This window comes from Heterocephalus glaber, unplaced genomic scaffold, assembly GCF_053883595.1.
Source record: "Heterocephalus glaber isolate CG9 unplaced genomic scaffold, H.glaber_assembly_v1.0 deba00000546, whole genome shotgun sequence".
NCBI lineage: Eukaryota > Metazoa > Chordata > Mammalia > Rodentia > Bathyergidae > Heterocephalus > Heterocephalus glaber.
Window position 1 is genome coordinate 17,914,587 of NW_028258147.1, and position 16,690 is coordinate 17,931,276.

General features: G+C 37.9%; 1 protein-coding gene across 3 annotated transcripts in view; it reads left to right on the top strand.

Moving 5' to 3' along the window:
* Cttnbp2 (cortactin binding protein 2) overlaps positions 1–16,690 on the top strand; it is a 454,755-nt gene that overhangs the window by 306,334 nt on the left and 131,731 nt on the right. The gene's annotated exons all lie outside the window — the stretch shown is intronic.

Here is a 16,690-nt window from a genome sequence, read left to right on the forward strand (position 1 = left end):
CCACACATAGTATTTTAGCATGACAATCATGGTGACATTTTCTGTCTTAGATGACATGTCTATCTTAGTATGGAATAGTCTTTCAGTCAAACACCTTCATCTGATCATAAGACATTAAATAACATAAAGAAAACTCTATTTGTTGTCCTTTAGTAGGATGCCATCTAAGGAGAACATACATATTCGCCTATAAATGTATCTTAGGAGTTCATAATGTCTAGCCTCTAATTTTAGTGTGCCATTGTTTCAACTGTTTGTTGACTGAGCATCCTTAAGTGTGGTGACATATATAACATATATCACGTAAGTTTTGTGGGGTTTTTTGGGGTTTTTGTTTTTTTTTTTTGGTATCAGGGATCCAACTTGGGTCCTTGCGCTTGCGCAGCAGGTGGTGAAACCACTGAGCTAAATCCCCGGCCCTATCACATAAGTTTTTAAGATAACTGTTATTTGACTGGTTTTCTCATGCTGGCTTGACATGTACCTCTTATCAGAAGTAGCTGGAGTGCAAGAGAAAAGCAGATACCTGAGTCAAAAAATATCATTACCATAAACAATATCTTAGAAGACCTTTACACCCAGAAGGGATGAATGATATCTAGTACACCATGAAATAGCAATGAATATCAGTTACATGAAATCCCTTGTCATTTAATTTTGATTTGTACCAAGAATATTTAAAATAAAACCTGTTTTTTCACAGAAAACTTAGCCCATGACCAATGTATACCTATCACAATTATAAGTTTAGCAATGTATTTTCCACAAGGCTATGGAAATTATTGGGGTCCCCTTTGTGAACAAAGGCTGGAATAAATTTTTTCCAGGCAGCTGCTCCTTTATTTACCAAGGAGATTCCTGTCCCATAGCTTTCCTAAGCCCAGGAGTCTTTAATTATCTTAACAAATTTTTAGATGACCTGTGAGAACCGTATCATAACAACACATTATTTTTTAAAACCAGTTGACATTATTTGGATAATCTGGCAACCTGCAGGAAGCATGTCTTTAGAGACATTTATAAGCCATCTTGAGTTACAGACAAACATCTTAAAAAATCCAAAATCCCACAGGAAAAAAACTCAAAACAGCCATATGTGTTATAACAAATTGAACAGACAGACACACACATAAGACAACTTGTTTATAAAACCAGAGTGCAGGGCTGGGGATTTAGCTCAGTGGTTCCACCACCTGCCTCGCAAGCTAAGGACCCAAGTTCAATCCCCGGTACCAAAAAAAAAATAATAATAATAATTAAAAAAACAGAGTGCATTCAGATATATTTGGCCAAGTTGAATTATAACTTTTATAATTTTTAGATTTATAACTATAAAAAAGATTAGTCAGAACTTTGTAGATCAATTAACAGAGATCTCTTGTAATAAGCATCAAAAGGAATAAAAATCTTCTACACCTGTGAAAGCAAAAACTGTTTTAAGATGGGCCCTAAACTGAGTTTATCTGACTGGAATACCCAGCTATACAGGCTTCTCATTGTTGCTTTGATAACCAGAGTTGTTTGATAGCCACATGGAATTGTTCCCTCTAAAGGGACAGACTATTAAAGGTAATTTTAACTATCTCCAGTGGGGGGTCTGCTCAGGCCAGGTTGGCATGGAGAAGAGACTAGGTGACACTCAAGCTAAGTATGAATTCCAAACAGTGAGGGAAGAAGGCCTGCCAAGGTTCCAACCTGCTGTGCTGCAGATGTCTACCTATGACAGTTTTTTTTCATTTTGAAAAGGGAAAAGAAGGCATCCCTGTCTATCTCTCTTGTTCTGTGTCCAATCTAAGGCATCCCTTAGACTTTATCTCGTCCAGTGCCAGTGGCGGCAGACTAGAGGTGCAAGGAAGTGGCCAGAGCCAGGTTAGCTGTTCTTACCATTCTCTAACTTTGCCAGAGGGCTGAAAGACAGATAAATCTGAACTAAAACTTTTACATTTATTTTTTGAGAGTTTCAGGATTAAACCTAGACCAGGTTTCTGAATGGCCCAGTGATAAATGAAGGTCAGCTTTACTCTGGAAGGATTCCAGGGAGAGGAAACTCACCATTCTGGAGGCTTTGTCTTGAAATCCAGCAGCCGCAGAAGAGGGAAGTGCCTTGAATCAAACTGCGTTATTTCTCAGGAGCAGGGCAGTGGAGAAGGGACTGAGGAGTGCCTTTAAGTATGGCACAAGAACTAAATCTTAACCATCTCAGGTGTAGAAGAACAATTAAGATCAGGCGCTTTTCCAGAGTGGATCTGTGATCCTTAGCAAAACATGTCTCCAGAGACAAAAGCTATGATTGACTCCCACTGCATTGCCAAGCAGAAAATCAAACCAATAATTAAAGAACCTGAATGGCTGCTTTTTGCCTTTTGAAAGAGAATGAAAATGTTCTAACTATATTGTTTAGGGCTTACCCTTTTAATGAATTACACTGAATCTATAATATCTAATTTATGATTGAAATACTGTACAGGCTGTTGAGCAGCTCCCTGATCTTGTAGAAAGACTCCCAAAGCCATGTTTTACCTATTATTAACATACAAACTGAGATGGTGTCCTATGGCAGGCACTTCAAAGTGCTTGTTTGAACTTCTGGAATGTGGTCTTGGAACCAGGTTCCCGGGTTAAAATATAGGTATCTATCTTTTGGGGTTTTTTTAATAACCCAATCGAGGGGGTCACACAATCTCACTATATCCTGCTATCTAAAGGTGACAAAAGCCTGTAATATTTAGGAATCTCCTTGGCTGTTTTAGGGTCTTGGGCTGTAGAAAGGAAATAATTGGTTTTATTCTTTCTTCCCCCAGTCTTTGGGTTCCCTTAGATATAATAAGACCTAAATATTTTACCTCAAGGCTGCAAAGCTGTGCCTTACTTAGATCTAGAAACATAACCCTTGTCTGTTAGAAAATTCAGCAGAGCTGATGTCTTGGCTAGAAAGCTCTTCGGAGGGGGCACATAACAGCATACCATCTACATATTGCAAGACTGTGACTTGGGAAAAATGATTATTATTTCTTTTTATCAAATCAGAATATGGGAATGTCCTATTTTTCCTGATAAATAGTTGACAATTTAAAATAATTGAAGGACTTAGTTCTCATGTTTCTTAGACCTTCACGAGTATGTGCCTGAAAATGTCTTCTATTTAATCTCCTATCTGATTGGCAGGCCAGTAGGGCTCTTGTATAGGAACTGCTTGTGTTCTAGTAGGAACCATTTATTCCCTTGGCTGCCTGTCTTTTGAGCTTCCAGAATTAAGATATTTGTCTCTATATGTAGTAGCAGCTTGTAATACCATTTGTCTCTCATTAGAAATCAGTGTTAGATTTAAGAGCAACATTACATCTTTCTAATCTAGTCCATAGGTCTGAGTAAGTCCTCTAAAGACCTCAATGTACATATCAGGGTCATCTGAAAACTTTTATGTCTCATTTGATCTAAGATTACTAAGAGAAAAAGACACATGAACACATGTGGTCCCATATTTGCCATTTACTTCCTGCAAGGGATGTTGTCTTTGAGGGACCTGAAGAATTTAGCTAAGGATGGATATAGCCTCATAGAGATTAATTATGGCTGGCCTAGAAACTCCACCTTCAGTAAGTGGTGGTTAGGGCAAGGAGTAGCCTCAGGCTTAGAGGTACTGAATGTCTAAAGGGTGAGGTGTCTCTCATTTTTCTATGTCCCACATTTATATTTGAATACAAGAATTACTTAATATAAACATCTCAACATAAGATGATTTGACCATTTGTTCTCTTACAGTTTAATTCTGTGAGATAGCATCATAGTACTTTCTTCTGTCTATTTGGCTTTAGGAGGTAGGCACACCACACTCGGGTGTAGAGAAATATTAAATTGTTCCTTAATACATTCCAAGGGACTAAGAGGTTCAGATATGGAGCTCCTAACTAAAACAAGAGAAAGAAATATGGTGTCCCATAAATCTCTGCTTGATTCCTGTTCCCCTTATGGCATCCCCAGGGCATCCCCCAAGGTTTATACCACTCCAGGGTAGGTAGCTCCCATCTGGAGAGAGAACCAGAAAATAAAACCCAACTGGACTGTCTACCCTTTACCGGTGCTCGATCTTATCTTCCTCAGGTAACTCATATCCTTACTCCAGTAGGTACTCTAAAAGCACAAGTTACAATTGACTTTAGCCATAACAATCATGTTTAGAGAAGGAAGTATTGCTAGCAAACCAAGATATTTAAACCACTGGTCTCTAGTTCCTTGAAAGAGAGAAGGGAATAGGTCAGCAGTCTAATTAGGGCACTTTTCCTGCAAAAGAGATCACCTCCAGAGATGGTAAGTCAGATTCTGCCCTGGGCTCTAGGGCAGAGAAAGCTCTGAGAAATTTCTGTTGTCTATCCAGTCATTTAGGCCAGTTTTATTAGCAAGACAAGGCTACTACTTTAAGGTCCATTTTAAATTCACTAAGTATTTGAAACTCATAGATCTTTCTAGCAGCCACAATCTACATAGTAAAGGCACTCTTATTGACTTCCTATGCACACAAGAATGAAGAGAAAGGCTTGCTAAGCGTTCCATATTCTAGTTAACAAGTAAAAATACAAATGCAAGTTACTCATTGCTATTTTCCCTAGTGTTAGACAAAACAGTTGTTGCAAGTTGCCTTAGTCTGAAGGACTTTCTGGAAGGAGGAGCGGTCTGACTACAAGGCACTCTCAAATGAACTCCCAACAAGTTGGAGAAAAGTTTAAGGGGAGTTTTTAACTTGCTAGCAGAGAGAAAAAGTCCAAATAAAGCTCAAGCTGCTTGAACATCCAAAAATCACCACAGTGAAAGTTCCAAAGTCCACAGCCTATCAAAAAAGGAATTTTTCTCCCCTACACACATAAATGGTGAAGACCATGACTAGGAGGGGGAGAGAAGGTTCAGGTAGTTTTTAATCTATCAAAGATTTATTTTCTACATTTGTCTAGAGGTCTTACTAGTAGTAGAAAAAGCAGTCCAAACCTGTAGCTCAACTGTTAATGGAGGCTTAAGACAGGGCTCTGATGGTGTTATTTCAGATCACTCTGAGACAGAGGATATCTGATGATCACTGACAGAGTTCCCCTTTCACCTCACTGAGGAGTCCAGATAGGAACAAGATGTGGAGATTTTCTGCTGATTATCCAGTCGGGCTGTCGGGAGCTAGTTTCTTCTGAGGGACCTTTGAGTATCCGCGAGAGAGTAGCCCTGGCCATGACCCCTCACTTGTCACCTCAGTTTCCGCTAGTTCCATGCAATCAGAGAACTGTCTCCAAAAGGAACCCAGTTGCCTATCTGGTCAACATTCCACCCACCATTGGCGTCAGTGGGAGTGGGGATTCAGCAGAGGTCAACTGGAGAAATCTGTCCTCTGCTTTGAGAGTGGCAGCTGCCCTAAAGAGAATTACTAGCTGGCAGAGTGACCATTGTTTGGCATTCTATAAGGGACAGATAAAAGCCTGACCTGTCTTTATCTGAGCCGATTTTATGAGACCCATTTTACAACATTTTTAAGCAACTAAGTCCAAATACAGCATATACAAAACAAGAATAAAACATAATTTTACCAAAAGACAATGCATAAGAAAAACAAGAAATTTGCAAACATTTTAAACACAACTTAAAATTAAGACACTTTCGAAACAAAAGCCAAAACAAAGGCCAAAATTTATGAAACAAAAACCAGAATCTAAGAAACAAATAGCCAGAGCCTATGAAATAGTAACAAGCTATGAAGCAAAAAGACCAAAGTTAGAACCTATGGAACAAAAGCAAACTCTTACCTTTGACCAGTAATCTCAGTGGAACCTCCAAAATGATATAGGGGTAAGAGATATAACTCCCAAACCTGCTAGATATCTGAAACTCGAGTTCATGTTCTCTAAAATCGAAGAATGAATTCTAGGAACAACGGAGGGTAAGAGTAGGAAAAATTTATTGGGAGAAAGAAAGCTTCTGCCTAAGAGAGACAGAAGGGGAACTGGAAAGTGGGTTGCCCAGTTTTTTCTTTTCAACTGAGCTTCAAAGCTCCCTGTGAGGAGATACTCTTGTTACCTCACTTTCTGGCTCATAGTTAAATATTGTGTTCTGTATCACATAGCTATTAAGTGTCTAGTGAGAGTTGGTCCCAGGTCTTAATTCGAGGTTCATCCTTTTCACCATAGTCCTATGTAATGTAGCAGGCATGTCCAACCTACAGCCTGCTTTTTATATTCCTCTTTTGTAATAACAAAAAATTTTAAAAGGAAGTTTTATTATATACATTATATTATATATTTTATTCATAATTTTAGTGGGGTTTTTTGTTTTGTTTTTTGAGACAGGGTCTCAGTATGTAGTTCAGGCAGGTCTTGAACTCATCATGTAGCCCATGTTGGCCTCGAACTCATAGCGATCCTTCTGCCTCAGCCTCTCGAGTAATAGGATTATAGGCATGTGCCACCACACCTGGCAATATTATATATTTTAGCTGTGGCTCAAGACAGTTTCTCTTCCCTGTAAATAAATAAGGGCAGATCAGACAAGCCTTGGAGAAGAGCTAGGTAAAAGCTACTGATTATAATACAAGACAGGCTGGTGTAAGTGTTAAAGTACTGATGAAAGCATTCTTGAAGATGAATTATATGTGGCTCCTTGGAAGAGGTGGGATTCCAGGAGTCTTTTAAAAAATGAGTATGTTATGGAACCGAGAAGTGAGAAGTGCGTCTGAAGATCTGTTTGCTCTTGGCACAAAGTTAACTGAAAGTGGAGCATAGGTGCTTGAACTGATGCATCAGCACCAGGATGGGCACCACACTGAAGCATCCACGTGCTTAATATGATGGGCCGGGCAGAGGTCTGGAGATTATTATGCAGGGAAATAGAATGATCTGAGGCATTGGTTACCGAAGTGTGGTTACCAGGCCAGCGGCATTGCCTTGCCTGGGAACTTGTTAGAAATGTGGATTCTTACACTGCCCCATCACACTCTAGGTCAGCTGACTCAGGAACTCAGGGCTGGAGAAGACTGTCTTCCCCAGCTGTCCAGATGACTTGGACTCTGATGTGTGCCCAAGTTTGAGAACCGCTGATCTGAGGGCTGGGTATGCATTGCAAAGCAGGTGTGTTTTGTGTAATTGAATGTCAGGGTACTGATTAGGTGTCAAGGCTGAAAAGGCTTTCTGCTCAGTAGGTAGAAGGGCCAGCAAATTGGTGGCTGAAGGTTGTTCTAGTTTGGAAAAATATTTTGATGAAAAAGATAGTCAGTGGCTCTTTTCACGTCTCCAAAAGCCATCTTCCAGTGCTCCTGAATTACTCAGCTCAGAAGAAGCCTGTGGAAATAATGCTAAAGGAGTTTTTTTGTCTTGTCAGATAAAAATAAAATGAAGAATGTGTAAGTCATTAAAAACAATAAACTGATACACTACTACAGCTGATCACATTTACTTACTTCCATGACTGTCCCACATAGTTTTTAAGGTAGCTTATAAGAATAAAAATCGCAAAATAGAAAAATATAAGAATGTAAAAGTTAGGGACCAGAACAGTAGCTTTCATAACTTTTAGTTATAAGACCATTTATTTTATCACATCTTATTTGAGATTCAGAACAAAATAGTACAATGAATCATGGAAGTAAAAGTTGGGGTTTTATGCTTCCTGGTAGGGAAAATAAAACATGAACAGGGCCAGTTACTTGGTTTGTGTTGTTTCTAAGGACAAAAAAAACCCTTTGCAATTATTTCCTCAGAAAAGGCAAACTTCTCCCAGTACTGAGGTCTAAAATTTCTTCACTTCTTTAGACGGGAGCCGCTGGGTGACGTGATCAGTGTTGCTTTCAGCAGTATTCCTGTAAAAGTGTGATAGTTGTACAAGTAGATTCTTTCCCATTACATTTGCTGACATAAATGAGAAGGAGGATCTAAGCCGAGGGGTGGGCAAGACAGTAAGATTAAAGGTGAGGGAGAAGGGCGAGATCTTCTGCCATAAAGTCAGTCTTCAGTAGATCCTCTGAGCAAGCAGATGGGCTGTATGACCTTCAGCCCATTTGCCTGTACAATTTCATAGCATTTGCTAATGTTGCCTCTTGTAACCATTTGATGTTCCCCATTTTCAGGCTGAAATAGTACATCATTTGTATTCAAATATGATTAGGCAATGCAGTATCTAAAAGAATTTGAACATGGAACAAAAGCATAAGACGTTATATCAGTGTTTCTAAAAGGAAATGAGAGTTGATGTCAAATAATTTTGATGTAGAATAATTTTTATCAGAATAAATGATGGCTGCCTGTAATGCAAATGTTTTTATGTTACTAATTTATGAATATACTTTCTAGTTTAGGTACTGTTGGTTGACATTAGACAGGAGTTTCCTATAGCATTGAAATAATTTTGCTAAATATTTCCACTAATAAACTTACTTTAATTTGGAAAGTCATCAGTTTATCAGTTTTCCACATGCCTTTTTTTAGATGTGCAAACTGCCTTTATAATTCTACTTTTCATTGCTTTGAAAATCACTTTGTGCTACATTTTTCTCTGGTGCTCTTCAAATGATTTAAAATGTTGTAAGCACTTTGGTAACCCTATAATCTAAAATTTTGTTATTCAGCTCTTTTCTTCCCAGAGAGTTGTATAAGGTCTTCTGTAGAACCTTGTTGTTACATGTCTGTGGTATCTCAGTCTCAAATTGATTCTAAGCCAATTTGTTTTTAAATTGTAACTAACAAAGTATTACTTTTGGTAAACTTTTACTAACCATGCATAACTTTTGGTAAGCTTCAAGATACACCTTTAAAATGAGTTATATTATGAGAGGTTATTAATTTACATACTTTTTTCCTCAAAAGCCACAGTATTCAAGAAACTAGGTTTTACATTTGTGATATATGTAACTGAGGGATGAGGATTACAGGATAGCAATGACGATGGAGAGCTTTTAACATTTAAATTAACATTGACAGCTTGTATCGTATTTGTAACTTGTAACACCTTGCTCTACTGGCTGTACAGGTATTTGTTAATTTTCTCCTTAACTGGGTAGATGGGATTATATGGTATTTTAAAGTCACATGTCAGTTTTTCATTTTTTGTACATGATCAAATGGACCCAGGTGAAATTAGACTTTGACTCCATTTTTCTCACTCATGACTGAGTTTTAATTTTTCATCTACCAGACAGTTTTATTTCCTTTTCTTCATGGAAATTTGTAGCATTTGATTTTAAATTATTGACTTAAAGATTATCCAGTAATCCCATTGCCATAACAGTTAAGTGACCAGGTTATATTCTTCACTTTTTAATCAAGCATTTTAAACATTTTCAGTCTTTCTAGTACTCATATGTCTTCACCTGCTTGGCTGTCCTGTAATTCATATATTAGAGAATCAAAACCTCATTAGTCCTCTACATTATCTCATCAGCTATTTTTCTATTAGCTGTGAACTAGGATGATATTCAGAATATTTACCAGTGAACCAGAAAGGCTAACTAGCCAGGAGCGATTATATACATCCTGCCATCTAGATGTGTACTGTGAATATAGGCCTTCCATGTGTATTTTTCAGTAACATTCTACCTGGCCAGCCCTCCACACAGAAACACAGCCCAGTCAAATGCATTACTTATTACATCTGTTTGATCTTAATGAGCTTTGGTGGCACCTGTTTTGATTTGAGAGCACCTTGAAACATGTAATTTAGGTGAGTACAATCATAAATAATGTGATTTGCAAGGACTTTTAATAGCTGTACTATTTAAAAATAAGTTTTCTCTAATTATTAAAGTAATAAATGTTCTTTATAGACTTCTACAGCACAAAAAAGGGAACTTTTTCCATCACTCAAAGGTAACCATTTTTTCTGCATTAGTGAACATATATATCTCTCTGAAAAAGTGGAAATATGATCTATATAGTAATTTGTACAACCTGCTTTCTTTTTCACTATATTGAAAACATGTCCCTAGATATTCTTCAATATTGTCTTTTAATCACTGCATATCATTTACTTAATGAAACCTTAGTTTTCCCTACATTTTCTTACACATTAAGAGCTCATAAACAATTGCAGCAGTTTCTCCTTTCCAGATGCCCTGATTCTCTTGGTGCTTGCTAGGAGAGCCCAGGTGCTTGTTAAATTCAGCTCTCTGTCAGCCCTTGCCCACACCAGTAGGGTCGGGCCACCTGGAGAAGAACCATTCACCTTACTAACTGGGCTCACTTTAAATTCACAGGTAATATCATCCTGTTGATCTTTTGTGCTTCTTGGCAATTGGGTGGCATTTGTGGTGCTGTTACTCAGCTCTTCTAAATTGTTTGACACTTTCTTCTCTACTTTGAGACCTTTAGTGAACTTCCCTTTGCTTCACTCTGTGCTGCTTTCAATTTCTCTGAGCATAACAGCAATCAGAAAGAATGTCCATCCTTAGCCCAGTACAGTTGTGCACAGCTGTAATCCCTGCTACTCAGGAGGCTGAGGCAGAACAATCTCAAGTAGAAGACCAGCCTGGCAACCTAGTGAAACTTTGTTTCAAAATATAATTTAAATAAAGGTTGAGTATGTAGTTCATGCTCCCTGGATTCAATCCTTATTACCACCAAAACAAAACAACAAAATATCCATCCTTTCTCACCATGCTGTCAGCCCACATAGTCACATTTTAGCCTCACTCTGGGCAGACAATCTGTGTTCATGGCTCAGGTTGAGCTGGCCATGCACACTTAGTTCTGTGTCCTCTCATACATTCAGGGACACTTCTTTTAACAAATATCTCCAGCCTTCTGTCACAACAGTGTTTTCTCAAATTGAACCTGCCTCCCCTGTAGCTCCTGTGACATTTCTTTTTGTCCCGTTACATGAAAAGTCCTTGATAGAGTTGTTTACTAACTGACCCCAATTCCTCTACACTCTTTGTACCTATTGTAATCACACTTTACCAACATTATTCCAACCAAAAGTCAATCCATTTTTGTAGTTGCAAGGATAACAATTGTAGAGTAAGACTTGGTTTATCCTTTCCTCCCACCCTCAAGCCAATCTCTGTAAATCTCATTGCCTCTGAAACATATACTCCTAATCCTATTGCTGCTTACCCTCCTGGATGACACTACCGTACATTAGTCATCTTTTGCTGCTGTACCAAATTATCACCAAGTTATTGTCTTAAAAACAGCACATATTTGGGCCAGGGATTTAGATCAGTGGTTCCGCCACCTGCCTCACAAGCACAAGGTCCCGAGTTCGATCCCTGGTACCAAAAACAAAAAACCAAAACACATATTTTTTATGTCAAGTTCTGGAGGTCAGAAGTCTAAACCATTGTCAGAACCTTCTGGTTCTGTAGGAGAACCCATTCCCTTGTTCTCACATGTTCTAGAGACTGCATTCCTTGACTTGTGGTTCCTTTCTCCATCTTCAAAGCCAGCAGCACAGCAGTTTCTAATCTCTCTGTCTTTCTGACCTCAGCTTCTGCTGTCACATCATTCTCTGAGTGGAAACTTTCATCTTCCCCTTATAAGGACCATGGAAATTATATTTAACCCACCCAGGATAATCCAAGATTATTCTATCATCTCATGACTCTTAATCACATCTGCAAAGTCCCTGTTGTTATGTAAGGCAACATATTTATTCACGGGTACCGGGCATTAAGATGGGGACATCCTTGGGGGTCATCATTCTGCCTACCACAGCCCCCTTGTCTGGATTGTTTTAAGAGTTCCCTAATGGTCCCTTGCTTCTGCGGTGCATTATAGTCTCTACTCTGGTAGCAACTGCAGTGGTCCTATTAAAACAGGTTTCAGACCACATCTCCCTTCAACTCACGGCCTTCTCAGCCTTCACTGAGTAATGATAAAGACTTTCCAGTAGCCTCAAAAACCTTATGTTCTGCACTCAGTTGTCTCTGATATATTGCATGTTTTCACGTTTTCATTTTTCCACTGGAATGTAAGCTCCATGACATCAGGGTTTTTTTCACTGCTCTGGTGCACTTGGCTCTGTACATTTGTGTTGAATGACTGGATTAGATTGACTCCAAATTTCCCCCTGATAAATATAGATGCTTCTTTCTATCAAAGAAGTTAAATTAATAAATATTGCATAGACAAAGAAATAATTTCCCATTTTTATCTTTTAAAAATATCCATTTCTCTGATTTTAGGTGAATATATCTTTCCTATCTTGATTTTCTTTTTTCTTAGATAATATTAGGACCACCAAGGAGAACAATATTTAAGTATTCCCTAGTTCTCTTGTGTTCTTGAGTATACATTTCTGTGGAGCCAGGAATGCTGTACTTTTTTATTATTATTTTTCACTCCATAGTACAGTATGTAGAGAATAGTTAGTGGTAAGAAATTGTGGTCCAGCCTAGGGTTTCTTTCGCATGTGCTCCTGCATGCTGTTCCCAAAGCAAGCGCCACTGCTGGGTCTTCTGTGTGTGGCTTCCAGGCCCTTGTAAGTGGCATCCCTGTTCGTTGCCTTTGGTGTGGGTTGTAATACTTTTTGTCACTCTCTCACTTTTTCCTGTTTTGTTTTGACTTTCTATTCTTTTTAATACCCCATCATATTTTAGTCATCATGAAAAAGGAAAGTGAACTTTTCTCTGACCACACTAGTTAGTAGTCTCTAAATTTAGAAATGTAGCATATAATCATATATTCATCAAGCCTTTTCTTTTTCCGAAATCCTTATGTGTATAGTTTCTGGTGGATAGAAAGGGTTCAACTGAAAGGCTAAGCTTTATTAAATCTGAAGCTTACTTTTTCTTGGAGAGGTACAAGGTAGACTCTTTGGGTCCACAGGCTACCACCACAGTGACATTTGATATTTGGAGGTTGCTCTTCATTCTTTATCTTTCTGGCACAAGTATAAACGGAGGACTCTTCATTCTCTGTAGTAAAACTGATTGAAGGCCGAAATGTTCGAGCAGACTTCATGAAAGGATGGTGATGAAAGGAAAATAAAGACAGAGGAGCATAATATAGACCAGCAATTCTCCAGGTGTAATACAAGGGCCCAAGTCCCAAAACCCTTCTAAGTAGTCTTTGGGTCAAAACAGTTTTCTTAATAGTAGACATTGTTTTCTTTTTCTACTGTCTTTTGATTATGAGGTTACATAGAGTTATAATGGCATATGATTTCACAACACATTGAATGGGAGAAAGCAAATATGAGAATCTAGCTGTCTTTTTGTTGTTGTTGTTACCGGGGATTGAACTCAGGACCTTGCGCTAGCGAGGCAGGTGGTGGAAACAGCTAAATCTTGGCCCCTATCTTTTATTAAGCCAGACATTACAGTAATGTGGGAACTCAGAGCAATGCCTTTCTTGTCAATTAATTTGTTTAGGTTTGGAAACATTTAATGATTTTTTAATATGTTGTTTATGTTAACATTTGCTAGATTTATTGTTTTAAAATGATTTAAAATTTTTTGGTTTCAATTTTTAATAAGGTAATAGTTATAAGTCACATAAACAAAAGCTGTTTGTACCTTTAATAATTTTTAGGAGTATAGAAGGGTTCGGAGATCAAAAAGGTAGAGAAGCAACAGTCTAGATAATTCGGCTTTTGAAATAGTTTGCTTGTATTCAGCTGCTCTTATTCATTCCCCTTACCCATTCTCCCATCAGAGCCAATGCTGGCTCTAAGGTAAGTGGTAAGTAGTGTTTCTTGACTACCTGCTCTCACTGTTCAGATTGCCTGCTGGAGAACATAGTTTTTCCTAGTCATACTGCAGGAAAGAACCAGACTCTTCTCAAAGAGATAAGAACCATACTCTGCAGTGCAGCCAGGTCCCTGCAGGTGATGCCCAGTGTGCACTTCACGTAAGCACCTGTGTGGTAGCAGTTTACATACACGGGGGAGGATGCTGGAGGGGGCAGAGAAAGGGCTACCTACTGTGGGTCCTATGATGTGCCTGGTGCCAGCTTGATGCCGGGGATGGGGACAGTGGTCAGAAACATCACCTGTCCTTTAACTCTTTTTGACCAAGGCATTGGGTGTTTGCTGAGCATCCCACTTTTCCACAAGGATGATTTTTTTCCCCTTCTAGATTGCTTCTGGAACTAAAAAGGTTTGAAAAACCTGTGATTTCAATAAACCTGGATGCTTATATGTGGATTTGCACAAATGTGTTCTGACTAGGTATGGATTGTACAAAGAGGGTATGAATGTGTGTATATATATATATATATATATATGTTTACATATGTATATACACTCAAACATATGCATATGCACCCCACATAAATTTGGAATGCTAAATCTTTTGGAGTTAGGAAAGTAATTTGAGCCATAGTTTTTGAAATTTGTTGATCAGAGTTGGTTATTTAGCAGTTTATTATTAGCCTTAATGGCCATTAAAACCCAAATGTGTGACAGACTGTTTTTAAAACCATTTTAGGGGAAATTTTTTAGAAGTAAACATAAATTTCTCTCTGGGACCCTGAGATAGTTGCATTGTAGATGATCAAGTGGAAATGTAATGAAGCTGGCCATATGGTCAGAATCTGCAACTTCTCAGGACTCGAGCAGGAAATAGGACCAGGACTGGGCATCAGGTTCCTGCCTTTCTTTAGTCTCTGAAGTCAGAGATTTGATCTTACACTAGTCTCCCTGCATCCATGGACAATACATTTAAAGACCTCTAGTGAATGTCTGAAACCACAGATTGTGTGTGTATACATATACTACATACATAGTAGTATATATACATATATGCAGTATTTGTGTACATATGTGTGCATATACAGTTTTTTCTATGTGTACATACCTATAATATTTAATTTATAAATCAGGCACAGTAAGAGATTAACTATAATAATAAAGTAATATGATTATAAAATATATTGCAATGTTATTTAAAACTTATGAATTGTTTATTTCTAGAATTTTTTCTGTCATATTTTTGAACTTCAGTTGACTGTAGGCAAGTGAAATTGTGAAAAGGGAAACTGCACAAAGTGAGGGAAGTAATGTATTTCTTAGGGGTAGCATTTTTGTTAAATTAATCATGGTGCTGCAGTGCTTGTAAGAACACATTAGCTAAGGTAAAGTGCGAGCATTGAAATGAATAACATTAAATATAACCGTTTGTCATTTTAGAAGTGTGTTGAAGCTTTTTTCTTATCACTTCAGCTATTTCTAAAGGATTTTTGCCACACTATTAGATGAATTATGAAGAGAAGTTCTTTGGTTCTAATATAAGGCATTGAGGCTAATAAAATCTGGACTAACTGTTAACTGTGTGAGTTTAAGAAATTTATATTCCCTAAATCTCAGTTTACCATTCTAACAAATGACATAAAAGTAGTTATCTTAATATGCTCAGCATTCAATGAGTCTACGTATGTAAACTTTAACTTAAATTAACACTTAACATGGTATTTATAATCTTCCAGGCAAGGAGATTAAGTAAGAGGAGTATATTAAAATAATTACAAACCATGATGAGATCTTGTGCTAAACGAATAGCAGGTAGATTCCTACTGTAGATAGGGTGGCTAGGAAAAGCCTTAAATTGAATATTACCATTTCTCTGGGAAATGATCATGAACCTATGAAAATTAAATTTTAAGATTTTTTTAAAAGCTCCCATCTAGAACATTTATGTGCATTATTAAACAAATGAAAACTCTTTGAAGAAATTCTAAATAATATAATAGTATGATTATCACTTCTCAACCTTTGGGCTAAGATGAAGTGTAATAGTATGATTCCCACCTGCTACATAAATTCATATTACTAAAAATATTTATAGGAACTAGCCCAAGAAACTGTAGTAGGTCCTTTATTATAGTGCAGGTTTCTTTCAGTATTTTGCTATATATGCCACTGTTTTCATTAACATTTTTACAAAGGCTGAATCAGAAGTGATACATGTGTGTTGCCCTCCCAAAATGAAATAGATTTTGGAGATTTATCTCAAATCTTCCAAGCTACCTCACTTATTAAGCAGTCCACCATTTGTAAAAACTGCTGAATTCATGGTTATCAGTCTTTTGAATATCTAGAACAGGTCTTAAATAGTGGGGATGTGATTAATGCAGAGTTACTATATTCATTTTTAAAAATTATTTTTTAAACAATTAGTGTCTGAAGAGAATTGTCTCTGGTTTTTCCTGAGCTCCCCCCTGCCCCCAATAAAAAGACAGGGTGCTGGAGATTTAACTCAGTGGTCACAAGGTCCTGAGTTCGATCCCTAGTACCAAAAAAAAGACAAGGTGCCCAATAACAACATTAAACTCTTTAATAAAAATATTAGCATTGGAGACCATGCTCTTGTGTCTAGCATTCTCCATAATAGGCCTATTTTCCTGGATGGGAAACTGCCACTCAGCAACTTAACTCTCTGCCAGTCATGATGGCAGAACTCTGACCTTTGGGCTCAGAGTCTAGAGTGTTTTTCCTATTTTACCCTGGTGGTTCCAAAGATGGGCTCTACTGCTTGGGAAGTGTTTGTATAGTATTCAGTGCCATCTTGTTAAGTCGTACTTACCCTGCGTAGAGTCCATCTTCACTCAGGAGCTTATATCCCTTGGGCTTATGTTCCCAGTGTCCATGTCTATAAAACAAACTGCGCCAAAACTTGTTGTTTGAAGCAGTGATTGATTTATTTTCAGGTCTTTGTGAGTTGGGTGAGCTGAGCTGGACCAGAGTGTAGGATGGGATAGTAGGAGATGGGGCTGAGAAGGTGGAGGGAGGCCAG